Source organism: Triticum dicoccoides, chromosome 6B (assembly GCF_002162155.2).
Source record: "Triticum dicoccoides isolate Atlit2015 ecotype Zavitan chromosome 6B, WEW_v2.0, whole genome shotgun sequence".
In the NCBI taxonomy this organism is placed as follows: domain Eukaryota; kingdom Viridiplantae; phylum Streptophyta; class Magnoliopsida; order Poales; family Poaceae; genus Triticum; species Triticum dicoccoides.
In genome coordinates this window covers 691,381,639-691,388,996 of record NC_041391.1, presented here as the reverse complement: position 1 = coordinate 691,388,996, position 7,358 = coordinate 691,381,639, and the positions used below count along the sequence as shown (strand labels likewise).

Here is a 7,358-nt window from a genome sequence, read left to right as displayed (position 1 = left end):
GAAAAAACGAAAAAGAAAGATAAACGGTATATGGGCTGGCCCATACGAACGCCCAGCGCGCCAGGGGGTGCGCGCCAGGTCGCTCGGCGGCGCTGGTTCGATTCCTATTGGGCGCGCCCAGTTTTTTCACATACGACGAGAATTGGGCCGGTCAACATGGGGTGCTGCAGGTGTGCGTTTGTAAATTTGTCTATAACGGGCGCCTGCAGCGCTAAATAGGAAACGCCGCGATGCGAGAGGGAAGCTTAGCTTGTTTTCCTCCACGTGTTTCGCATTGGGCCAGCTCACTCGCGCATGCGTACAGATTAAAAAGACAAGAGCGCTGTTCGTTTCTGGTTTCATTGGGCCGGCCCACTCATGCGCGCGTACATATTAAAAAGACAAGAGATGAAAAGTTCGATTGGTGCTGCTAGCCGGGTTTTTTTTCTGCCTTTTCCTTTTGTTTCTTTTAATTTTTCTTCTTCAGTTTTTTTCATTCTTTCTTGCATTTTATTTCTCTGTCTTTGGTTTTTTGCCTTTTGTTTCTTCTCAAATTTTGTTTGGTTTTATTTTTTCTTCATTTTTTGTTTTTCCTTATGTTTTTTTCGTTTTCACTCTAGATTTTCGTATGTGTCAAAAATACCTTTTTACTATTTTTGTATACACGTTCCACATTGTTCGAACGTTTATTCAACATATTGTCAAGTACTTGTTCAACATTTTAGTACTTATTCAACATTGTTCAAAGACTTGTTCAATATTTTTCAAACACTCGTCCAACATTTTTCGAAATTTATTCAACATTTTAGAATACTTTTTCAACATTTTGAATACTTATTAAAAATTTTAAAATAATTATTTAACAGTTTTTGAATACTCGTTCAATAATATATAATACTTATTGAACATTTGTCAAATACTTGCTCAACATTTGTAGTACTTATTCTTTTTCAAATACTTGTTCAAAATTTGTCAAATACATGTTCAACATTTTTAATACCTATTCAACATTTTTTGAAATACTTCTTCAACATTTTAAATACTTATTCAGTATTTTTTAAATTCTTGTTCAACATTTTTTTCAAATGTATTTTTGAAGAGTATTTTTTTCTAATACACACACATACACATACACACACACACGCACGCACGCGCGCATGCACACACGCACGCACGCACACACACACACACACACACATGCGCAACTGAGAAATTAGTGGTCGAAATAAAAGAAATGGTCGCCCCAACTACAAGTCTTTCGGTACAGAGGGAGTATAAGAAAATTGCCTGAAAAAAAGGAAACTGCCTGGTCGAAAAAAAGGAAACGGCTGGGAAAAAGGAAACTGAAAAATTGAATAGAAAAAGGAAACATAATTATATGCGCAGACTAATTAGTAGTATTTCGGTACGGAGGGAGTGAAAGGAAATGGCAGAAAAAAAAGGAAACTGCCCGATCGAAAAAAAGGGAAACGGTTGGGAAAGAGAAAATTGAGAAATTAAAAAGAAAAAGGAAATATAATTATATGCACAGACTACTTAGTTACCGAAATAAAAGAAAATTGCCGAAAAGGAAACTGGCGGCGTGCGTAGTTCGGATCTAATGCTAAAATCCTCACGTAAGGAAGTTACAAATTCCCATTACTTTTTAATACTTGCGATGCATATCTGCCACCAGATCTCTTTGATTATATTTCCAGTGAACAACCTTACTGTTACACCATTACTTTTTTACTTGCGTGCGTTTGAATCCCAGCTACCGCAAACGAACTTTTTCGATTTTTTACCTTGTGCGATGGGGCATGCATTTGCCGCAGAATGCATTCCATAAACCAAATTATCTTTTTTCAGGGGTATCCGCTTCTATTTCTTCCCTTTCCAATACGTATAATATTTCTGTAGAGGTAAACATCACATAACTCACCTCATAACCTCAAATAATTCAATAAGCAAGTCCAAATTCATCATTCTTCATATGACTTATCAGTGAACAACATTGCTATTACACCATTTATGATCTCTGTTGCATTATTCAATTCAACATGACATCCCATCCTATCTAAATCAGGGCTCATTTGTTGATTGTCGTGGAGGCCAATTTGTGCAGTACGTACACTCGCACCCCTCGGTAACACACTTGCCTTCTGTGCCGTACCCTATACGTTCGACGCATGCCTTACGACAAGTTTGGTTATCACATGGCTTTGGCGACGGCTGAATAATGTTTGACATACAAGAGATGGGATCAATGCCAATGCCCGCCGACGCCTCCATTATCACATCTGCAAAATCCCAACATGAGGAAGAGAGGATCACAACATGATGATCATTATTTATCGGATGAGGTTTCGATGAACATATTACATGAATAAATGAGTACCTGATGATAGCACGAGGAAGGCGATGGGCAGGAGCAACATTTGGATACACCTCATCTTAGCTAGTTGTTGAGTTGAAGGAAAGACTTGCCGATAGTTGCCCGATCTGTGAACTCTGAAGGAGAACCAACATAGTGGACAAGCCTTTTTATATTGGATTTGCCGCATTAAAGCACTATTTATCAAATTAATGACCTATATAGATAATCATGTAGTAGCGTGCAGATATACATTCCCATCAATGCACACAATTTATTGTACACGCTAGTAATGTAGAGGTACGTCATGGCCTGATGAGTCATTAAAAAAGAAAACGTTGTCTCCTTTGGATAATTATGATTATTTTATATAACAAAAACATCAATAATGTAGAGGGGGGTGAGAAGCGAAGGAAAGATATATGCTTTTTTTTTTATAGATTTTTGTCATTTTTCAAAAAAAAAATGGATGCGTGTGGAGAAATTAATAAGAGATTATTAGTTTTTGAGAAGAAAATAAGAGATTATTTTATTGGGCCTCCGGCTGTTTCGTGGGCTGGATCATAGCGGACTAGAATAGCTGGACGTGGGCAGAAACAAACACACCGCTGGCTCGTCATTCCCGTCAGAGAAAGAGAAAAAAAACCTCAAAAAAAAGAGAAAGAGAAAAAAAAAACAGCCAACACTGGCTCGTCTCCAAATCGCGCAGACCGCCGGCCGGCCCGGGACCCTCCGTCGCCGCTGCCGCTGCCGCGAGTTCTTTCTTATCCATCCCCTTGGCGAGCTCCTTTCCATCCATCCATGACCTCTTGGAGGATGCCTGCGCGGCTGCGCCACCGCAGAGCAGAAGAGGTGGCCGGCCGGAGACGGGGGAGGGCGAGGGAGATGGAGGCGATGCGCGCTTCGGCCGGGAATCGGCCATCCCAGCTCCCCGCGGCGGAGACGCACGTGGGGCGGAGCATTGGGAGACGCCGGCGGCCGTGCACTCCGAGATTGGCCGCTGTACTGCAATTGAGACGCATTGCCTGTAGGATGCTACACTGCAATGATGAGGATCGTCTTGAAAATACGTAGGATAGTTCATATGGGTTATTTGGCTGGTTGCATACAGGATTTCTGTCACACACATACTCCCTCCGTTCCCAAATATATTTGTCTTTCTAGATATGAAGCAAAATGAGTGAATCTACACTCTAAAATATGTCTATATACATCCGTATGTTGTAGTCCATTTGAAATCTCTAGAAAGACAAATATTTAGGAACGGAGGGAGTACATGATTGGCTTCTGCGATTATCATCAATAGTTGACTTACCTGAGGCAAGCATTCAGTACAGGAGGTTGTATTGCTTTTTTCATGATAGCATAGTAACCGTGGTGATGATTACCTTCTGCAAAGGCGAACGAACGTCTTGTTTCGGGTAATGGATTCCATCAGCAACTGTGATTTGTCTTCCATTTTTTGGTGCTTGCAATGCATTTGTTTCGTTCCTCTTAAATTATCCAGATTACGACCTTTGCATAGCTGAGACATGCGTTGCAAGTTGCTGATGCAAGAGCTACCCTCTGCCTGCTGTCCCACAGAAATGCCATGTCAAGAACAAGGATGCCAAAAAGTTACTGGATGAGCTCCGTTTTCTTGCAAAGCAACGTGTCATGCACTAGTCCCCTGCTCTGTAACACCAGTTAGTGCTTACAAAGGGGTTCCTCCCTTACTCAGATTTGCCTTTCCATTTTTGAAGTCTACGTGGTACGAAATTCATAGAACCAATTACTTTGGACGACAGTGTTGTGTCTCCCTATGTGTTGTGCCTTGTGGTCCCATATGATCTAGTTTGCAGCTGCACTGGTTTGATCCAAGCTGTGCTCCCTCTATCTATGCCTTGCTATTCCAAACAGCATTGGTTTTTTTTCCGGAAAGGGGGTTTGCCCTGGCCTCTGCATCAGAACGATGCATACGGCCATCCAAACAGCATTGGTTGGAGTATATTTACATGATTGGCTATCACTGTGTATGACAATGTTATTGATTGCATGCATCAGCCAGTAAGATACCTAATGATGTTCCGGACCGAGTATATGTGCAGACTACTGAACGTGTCCAGGCTTTCTGCATTCGGTATGCAGGTGCAAAGTTGGTTCTTGAAAATGTTCAGAGCGGACTTGATCCGCTGGAGGTTCTGCGGCAAAATCTGCCATCTAGTTTTATTGTTCTGAGTTCTGCCTTTTCAGATTATGTAACCAGAAGAGTCACAGTTGCATGACAATATTGTCGGAAGGATGGAATCTGACATCGAACGTCTTGTGTGGTCAGAGCATGAACCATATACACCCAAACCTGGCAGTGGCTGCGCGCCTCTGCCGATGGAGTCTCAAGAACATCTTGCTATCTACTGAAATGCAGGCAAGTTTAGCTCCCAATTCCTCCATTTGGTGCGACCGCAATATATCCTGCTTTTTATTGCATTTCTGCAGTTAGTCTGAACCTCAGCTCTCATAATGTTTGAAACGCAGGAAGTTATCGACAGAACTGAATGAACTCTATCCCAACTGGAATTTCTACTTCACAAACGTGGCGACACATGACAGCAACATGACCACGGAGATGTACGAAGCCAGTCTAGGCTGCGAGACCGGCACGAACAACCCCCTCGTCAACTTCATGAGGAGCAGATTCCTTCATCCGAGTGCTGGGATCAACATGGTGCTACGTCGTCTATGGAATGAGGAACGCCAAAGGAGAGGTCGTGTCCAAATATCTACCGGTGAACAGAGATAGATTCTGGTAAGTAAGCAACCTGAAAGCAGCAATGCCTTGTCGACCGTCTCGTCGCGCCCACAAATACAAGATGTTATGTCATAGCTTGCTTGCTTGTCTGTAGAGCAATATAGGTGCTAGCCTTTAGCCCATGACGAAACTTATGAACCAAGTAGGAGAGCATGCTGTACTTGTGGTATCAAATCAGGCCCATGTCTTTTGATCTGGTATCCACTGAAGGCCATACACATATATTATCTTGGAGGACCAACATATTGAGGAAAAGAGGATGCACTTACTCGGTTTTCAGTGGCGCGCACAATGCGGATGAGTGGTACACGAGAGATCCAATTACACAACTTCTCTATAGTAGTATGACAGTAACGGCTGCCCCCATGGAGAAGAGATTGACAGGCACACGTTTCCTGCATCCTGGAATAACCTGAACCTTTTCCCTCTTTAGTTGTCAACCATTTGATTTCCTCAGGATCTTACCAGAAAATCTCTACCCACCAACTTCAGGTAGTGAAATATAACTGATGGGTCATCTCTAGGTTGAGAAAGTACTCACTCATCTTTACTTACATTTAACTTTGAGTGGTCATTTAAGCCAACATTCAGTGGGTATGAAACCTATGTATAGCATGTCAAATGTGCTATATTTCCGAATGTGAAACCTATGTCGCAAGTGATACGAAAAAGAATGTCAAATGTGCTATTTCTGAATAGAGAAAGGAATGGTATAGCATGAATGCATGCACTCAGATTTTTATCCTAACTTTTTCCATGCCAATATGCAGATCCTTGCCAAGGGTGACGCACCGGTCCCTGCTCAACCATCCATTCACCCACTGCTTCGGGAGATGGATGGATGGACCCTGAAATGGACACTGTAACAGCGCCCTCAAGGAAAAGGCGGCACAACGTAGTACCGGGTGAGTGCAACACATCACAGGATCTGAATCAGGGTGCTAGTGGCCATGAGCTCACTGCGTTTCGGCTTGTTCCCCACTTCAAGCGGGGTGGTGAGGCTCCTTTGGGGTCCAAGTCGGCAATGGATCGACCGGTCGACTGTGCGCGAGGCGCGAGAGCGTGTCATGGCGCCTCGGTGGATCCATTGACCTGGTGATTCAGCTTGGATGAGGGGCAATGCAGCGGTGGGTTCAGTCAGCAAATGGTTTGTGTTTGTGGGAGCAACTGTGTGAATTGGATTGGGATGCAATGAAATTCAGAAAGCAGTAGAAGTGCACTGCATTTTTCTCTTTCTGAAGAAAGTGTGTGCACTGCTGCATGGTTAAATTATTGGGATGGCCTCAATGGCAATGTTAGGTATCAGATAGTGGTATATTCTCATGAGAGTACCAGATGGGTGCCATCCTTATCTGACAGGTGGAGATTCTACATAGCAGCCTATCACTGCATGGAAAAACTGGTATGCTGATGGAACTCAAGGTTGCTCTGAAGAAACTAAAGCAAAAAAACAGAGATCAAGAGAGTGCAATCTTCTCCTTTTCTTTTACTGAGTGGAATGCATCTTTTCATCTGGACTGTAGGCTACAATCAACTCAATTTTGTTTTCTCCAAATGAAAAGATAGAAAAGAAACGGTCTACAGCTTCAGAGTAGGTGCTCCTTTTTTCTCCTTGAAACATAAAAATACCCAAATGCTGCCAAAATATGAGATATGGATATGTGATATGTCACTCATGGTGATAAGAGGTTGCATTGCATGGCTGGTGACAAAGCATGGAAACCACCAACAGTTTCAGTCGCTAGGACAAGACCCCCCCAAGGTCACCAGAGCATTTCCGGCAAAATTTTGGCCTCTATCTCAGGGCCATAAACTGACTGAACAACTTCGCTGGACAGATACATCGCAAATCCGGTCGAGTCGGTCGGCGTCACATTCATGATTAATTTCCCACAAAAACAGAAATGAGAAGAAGAAAAAATGCAGAAAAGGAGGAGAAGAAAAAGATGAGCCGTTTCTCTTTACAGCTGAAAACCGCCATATCGGGCGCCTTTTGCCGTGTATCATCAGATCAGCCGGAATTGTGAGGAGCAGAGGCGAGCGGGCACTTGAGTTGGGAGACGTCAGCCTCCACCCAACCAACACCTGCACCGGCTAGGCTCATCCTGCCCACTGGTTTAAGGTAGCTATTTAAGTGTTGTCCCTGTCTGAAGCTCACCAAGGCAGCTGCAAGTTTCTCAGCAGTGCAGATCAAAATCAGCATATTGTTTTGTTTGAACCTCCTTTGCAAAAAACAAA

The 7,358-nt window shown here is 43.0% G+C and overlaps 1 long non-coding RNA gene across 1 annotated transcript; it reads right to left on the bottom strand.

Moving 5' to 3' along the window:
- Positions 1–1,904: 1,904 nt before the first annotated feature.
- LOC119326771 lies at positions 1,905–2,463 on the bottom strand. The gene is made up of 2 exons (XR_005158159.1): positions 2,357–2,463; positions 1,905–2,258 (listed from the first exon to the last, which is right to left on the bottom strand). It is a non-coding gene; the product is annotated as an uncharacterized LOC119326771 (long non-coding RNA).
- Positions 2,464–7,358: the final 4,895 nt, after the last annotated feature.